This window comes from Silene latifolia, chromosome 2 (genome assembly GCF_048544455.1).
Source record: "Silene latifolia isolate original U9 population chromosome 2, ASM4854445v1, whole genome shotgun sequence".
NCBI classification, from domain to species: domain Eukaryota; kingdom Viridiplantae; phylum Streptophyta; class Magnoliopsida; order Caryophyllales; family Caryophyllaceae; genus Silene; species Silene latifolia.
Window position 1 is genome coordinate 195,856,264 of NC_133527.1, and position 6,788 is coordinate 195,863,051.

The following is a 6,788-nucleotide window of genomic DNA, read 5'->3' on the forward strand; positions in this document are numbered from 1 at the left end:
GTACAAATCTCTTAGAACTCTCACATTAAAGTGGAGGGACTAAATGCGTGTGAGCTTTTTAAATCAACTATTTCTGCCATGTACTTTTCGTTAAAGTGATATAAATCGAGGTACCCTAAGATTTTTAAAAAAAATGTAAACTAACTTATATTCTCTTCATGACATTTTGTTTGTCCATTTTAAAAGTCTCCACAAAAAATTAGAATTACAAATGGGATAAAAGTAAAGGTAGAGGGAATACAATTATCCGTTTGTAGATGCTTATAGATTTGTAGGGGCTAGACGGATGGTATCTTAAAGAGCATAGCATAGGTTAATCAACAAGTTTTGCTGAAGACGGGTCGGAGCAAGTGACGGGTAATGCCACTCATAAAACGGATAGGGGGGACAAGGTGGGGGCACCCTCATGTGCTTTCCTCTCTCCTCTATTTGGATTATTTGTGAGAGGAAATGGTATCCGTCACTCCAAAGTGACGGATACGTGCCGTCTTCAATGAGATTTTGTGTAGGCTAATAGCCTTTGTCAATTACTAGGAACATGTACGAGCTCAACTAATTTTGATGTGTTAGACTAAGTTTATCCCAATAGTCCGTCTTGCTTCAGACCGCAAGTTTCGTCTGAAATAATAAGACCTCTTAGAGCATCTCCAATGGTTAAGCAGAAGGACTTGCTTGCAAATAAAAAAGTTTTCAAGCTACTTGCTTAACCATTGGAGCACTTTACATGTACTAGCTTAAATTGAGCTAGTAGCTCTATGGAGCTAGTAGCTCAAATGGGCCTACAAGAAAAAATCTACCAATTAAAACAACCCTAAATATTTTTATTTTTTATTTTTTAGGTAAAATAAGTAAATGTATTAATTAAAAAAGTGTTGTGAAAGGTAGTTGACATATAGTGCATTTAAGCCACAACACTAAGCTAGTAACTAACTTACCATTGTAGTAGTTTGTAGCTTAGAAATATTCTAGCTTGAAAATCTTATGTGGCAAAGGTAAGCTAGTAGCAACTAGCTTACCATTGTGGATGCTCTTACAAGTGTGAAGCACATGGGTGGTGGGGTACCCCCATGTGCTTTCCCACCCACTCTCTAAATGGGTTTTTTGTGAGAGGAAACAGTGTCCGTCTTACTATTTCAGACGAATTTTACGGTCTGAAATAAGAATTTGTGTTATCCCAAAGACTGAATATGAGTCTTAACAACATTAAATAGGACTTATTTTATCTTTAAGACTTAACCGAGACTATCTTATTTATTCCACTTTATCCCTCAAATCTATCAAAAGTATTAACAATAATAAATAGGACTCACTTTTGCACACATAATATACTATTCACGGATCTTAAAGTGAGTTTTTTTATTTCAAAGACCTACTCTCGGACTTGTGCACAGTATGAGTAACTTTATCGTGGGATTTGCTTCATACTCCCTCCATACCACACCAATGGTAACATTGAGAATCTTGGCATTATTCATGGTCATAGAAAATCTTCAACATTACTCTTAATCTATAAGACAAAATATAGTCATGTGAGATCTTGTTTGATTTATCATCATGAATGCTATAAGAATATCAGAATTTTATAATTTTTAATAATGTGTAACTAAAGATATTCACGTTACAAAACGTGTCTCGACAAGTGTGGAAAAGTCAATGTTACCATTGGTGTGGTATGGAGGGAGTATCATGCAAGTCTCAGCATGAGACTCTTCTTCATACCTACTCTAAGACGAGGATAATCTTAGTCTTACATATATCAATTAGTGTTATTCTTTTATAATATCGTCTTATAATTTTGTTGGTGTTGAGCAGGAGTATCCTTTGTCGATAATTGGAGCAATCTTCTCTGGAGTACCGAAAACAACTTAATGGGTAGACCTCTCCCAAGTTTGATTTTTTCATTTGCAAAAGTCAAAAATCGAATTCATGACCACTTGTTTAAGAGACGAGAGTCATACTACTCACACCAGTATCAAATATTGACCCTTAAATTGAAAGGCTAGTTACTTCGAAAATGCATTTTACATATGTTGTGCGGAAGCGTGAATATTCCGTGTTGGGCCTCTGCTGCATCTGTGTCCACAATCCATAATAGTACGATATTGTCCGCTTTGGGCCAAGCCCTCACGGATTTACTCTTGGGCTCCTTCCCAAAAGGCCTCATACAATTATATTTTGTAGACACTTAGATGATCTTCCATATTTATTCCACCGATGTGGGACAAGAGTTTGCACCCTAACAATCCTCCCCTCAAACCAAGGACCATCATCTTGACTCGGACCTTGACCTCCTTGGAGAACTCCCCCACTCTACCTGTGGCACCCAATCTGAATCTGATAAGGGTCCACCTGATCAACACTTCTAGTACACAAATGGTCTCTGTCCCACAAGACCTATGACGCCTTTCATCCAATTAGCCCTGGACCGGGCTTGCTCAAGGACTCACCCCGAGCTAGGAGTTCCATGCCTTACAGTGTACAACTTCAAGTCTTGGACCTGCTGATGATCTTCCATATTTATTCTACCGATGTGGGACAAGGGTTTGCACCCTAACAACATACTTCTAATGTAAAACTGTCTTTCATAAGATTTTGTATAGTACGGAGTAATTATTTTGTTGCCCCAAATTAGGTTACTCCGTATAAATTAAGTTACAAGAGATCGAACACTTTTAGAATACAAGATTTGTGATCAACTCATTATGATCATATTGCGGAAGATCTTCTACTTTTTGAATCCTTGTATCTCTTTTCTTGGATTTTTGCTTGTAAAATGGAATGAAATAGTGTGACGCACGTTTTTTTATAAATCTAATAAAGATTAAAGCATATAGTGAAAAATGTCACACCGACTTTTATTTGATTGTAAGGTACATACCCTTCTGTTGAAAGCCATGATTGATTCGTGTCACCAAAATCTTACACGATCAAAATTGGTTAATAAATCGAGTGACTTTTGAAGCATGAAAGCATATACTTGAACGTGAATACAGTCCTTCAATCTTTGGCCAAAGATCATCCTTTGAAAAGTAGTAAAGGAGAACGATTGATTGTCTGATAAAGCTACAAAAGAGATTATGGTAATCTCACCAATGTAAGTTATGTGTGAAATTAAGGATGTATGCAATCTAAGTTGTCTAATTGGAAAGCGATAGATGATCCGAGTTTAAAACTTGTCAATATCGAAATTGTTTTAGTAACTCTCTTTTACAATGAGACAAGGTTTCACGTAATTCGGTTTCAAAATCCAAAGTTGTATATGATATACGAGGTTCAATGACCTGGAAATCTGAACGAATGTCCGAAAATTAATAGTCTCATTGGTATAGTCCTATAAATATGAGTGAGCATATGCATTATTTATCTAATTTTCACAAATAATAATATACAACTGGTTGTACAAGAGTATTGTACAATCATAACCAATTTATTTAACTGAGTTTGTGTGTATTTTTTCGAGCTTTTATAATTTTTGATTTATATTTTGATTTTTTTATGTCAAAAAATTAAAATATACTCCGTAATTGAGCTTATATATATTCTTTTTGAGTTTCATTATAATTTTTTAAGAGTTCAGTATTTTTATAACGGAGTTCGGATTATTTCAAATAAAGTTCGAGATCTGTAGGTCTAAACTCAATAAACACATTATAAAGTTCGGGTTCTATTCTATACAACCAGTACAAAGTACAACTGGAATTGTATTACTGTCTAATTTTAAACTTGACACAACTTATATATTTTCTTTTACAAATATTTAACGAAGATGGAAAACATACAATTGAACGAGAAACATCAATTTTCCTACGTAATGTAGTACATTTTTACTTTCTACCTTTATTAATGCATTAGTCCAAAATAATTTATCAACCACATATTAATCTTTTTGTATGTAGATGCTTGAGAGTTCTCGTATATCAACAAATTTATTGCAACTTTATTGACGCATATGAATTGGATTTATTTCAACCTTTTTTTGGGCCATATAAGAGAGGGACTTTTCGTCCATAAGGAAATTGGAATTTTAAAAATTTCTGTTTAAGACGACATTTCGGGAAATTTTTATTTGAACAAAGTAGAAACTTATTTGACCAAAATTTCAAATTTCCGATTTGTTTGCAAGTGTTTGGCAAATAACTTATTTGGGCAAATAAGGTACCTGAAATGAAATGCTACCTCAGGTAGCATTTGGAAAATCAGGTACCTGAAATAACTTATTTTCCATTTTGTACCCCTTTATTCTATAATATATTTTCATATCCTTTTACGTCATTTTACCAAAATGAGCTACCTTTTCAGCTAGTTTGTCAAACACATTTTTATATAATCGATTACCTTATATCCTCTAATTTTCAAATTTACCTTATCGATTACCTTTTCGAGTTTGATTAGCTTTTGAGTTTTCAAATTATCTTTTCGGTTTATTCTACCTTTTCAGGTAGTTTTGCCAAACAGAGCCTAAGTTTGTTGAACTTTCATAGTCTCATTATATTCCCTTTTTGTGATATTAATAGGGAGTCTAATGTGAAATCATTTTTTTTTTGAAGGAGTAATATGAAATCATTTATGTATGAACTAGTATGGATCCCGCACATACATGCGCGGTATTCATAGGTCTTTTACTTTATTATTATTTAAGATTTAAAATTGACGTATTATTAATTTTTCATATTTTAATATGAGGATAAAAAATTGAAATGGAAAATTAATTAAAATAATTAAGTAAATTCATGAAATGTACATTTTAATGAAATTTTTCATCACAAAACTAATGATTACAATTTATAAATTTTCTCAAATAATTTTAAAGATTTTTTTTTGTCAAGAAATTAATAATATAAGTTCATAATTTTTTTATACGAATTAAATACTCGTACTTGGTAAAAAAAATTATGCGAAACTAATAATATCAAATTTTTCGGTTTTTCATATACGAATTTTAAATTTATACCTGTTTTGTTTTATTTTTAAATTAAAAGATTATAATTTAATTAAAAAAATTATAATGATTAAAGATTATATCTTAACTAAAAGATAATAATTTAATAAAAATAGAGTTTTGTTTCCTTATTTAGCCAACTTCCTTTGGAAGGAAAACTATTGAAATTTTTTATTCTCTACATAAAGGGGAATGCAAGTTGAAAAAATATTATCCCTTTTTAAAATGTCATAGAATTATTTATTATATGAAATAAATCAGTATGGCCTAGTTAAAGATAAAATATAATGAAGCCCAAATCCCAATATAGAGCAACTCATTTAGGAGGAAAAACTTGAGAATCTCTTATTCTTTTAGTTTAAGGGAGATTAAGTGAACTTATACCGTTTATATTAAGTCGTATAAATATAATCAAAATTAAGATCCAATATTCTGAAAACGAACTAAGATAATTGACATGAAAAATTTAGGCCTACTTGTGAATATCTTACTTTGGTCTTGAGTGTCTCGAATACATGTACGTAACCCAAACCTAAGTGCGCACTTCGTTAGACCATCCCCAAGCAAGGTCACCGACTGGGTCGTGACCTTGTTGGGTCACCTTAATGACACCTTAAATTAGGATTAAGGGGTTAATTTTGGTGACCTTTAACTACTCGGGGGTCGATTGGTGACCTTAGTTGAGTTAAGTTAGTGACTTTGTTGGTGACCCATTGGGTGGCATACTCCCATTGGTGAAAAAAAAACAAAAAAAGGACAACCGTCAAAATAAAGAGAAGGTGACATTTGGTTGAGTATGATGACCGGTAGGTGGACTCTCTCATTGGTTAAAAAGTGAAAAATAATTGAGTTGGTGACTGCAGGTCGTGACCTTTCGCAGGAGGATGAAGGTGGGTCAAGATAATTAAGGTGTGATAATAAGGAAAAATATTGGTAACCCGATTAACTCGACCTTCTGCTTGGGGATGGTCTTAGACCAAAAAAAACTTACTAGCTCCGTTTTGTATACCAAAATTTTAACAGCTACTCGTAGTTATTATGAAATCTTAGTGTATACGCTTGAGAATTCTCATATATCAACAAATTTATTGCAACTTTATTGATGCATATGAATTGGATTTATTTGGCACTTTTTTGGGTCCATATAAGAGAGAGACTTTTTGTCCACAAAGAAATTGGAATGCTTAATTTGTCGATCTTCTATGTGGTCACTAGACGCCTTGTTGATATTAATATAGCGTAATATGAGTCATTTATAAACTAAAAAGTATATTTTTTTATTTCATTTTTTTTTTATAATTAACGTAGTAATGTTGATATAAAAAAAATCTCAATTTAACCAGAATTGACATTAAACAAAAATAAACTAAGAAATTGATCACAAAATTTATTTATTAGTTATAACGCGAAATAGCTTACTTTGTCCTTTACCGCCTCAACCGCAACCTACACCAAAAAAGTTCACAACCAAAAACATTTGAAAAAAAAATTTAAATCATAAACAGCTGGTCTTCGTATTAGGTATAAAATTTCATATCCGTATTAGGTACTCTAAAACGGGTTATATGCTCTTCCATATACATAGATGTCATAAGTTTATTACTTCTATCATTCTGTAGGCATTTTACTTTCTGTTTCGTCTATCTATACCTAACCTGTTTTGTGTTTGATATTAACAAGATTCGTTTTGTATCGACATTAACTAGATTTGTGATAATTAAAACTTCACAAATTCTCATTTGTGACGGACATATCCGTCGCAAACTTGCGACGGGTCAAATACAACCCATGCGGGGTAGATAAGACAAAACAGAATGCTACTCCCTAGATACTTTGTTTTTGTCTTACG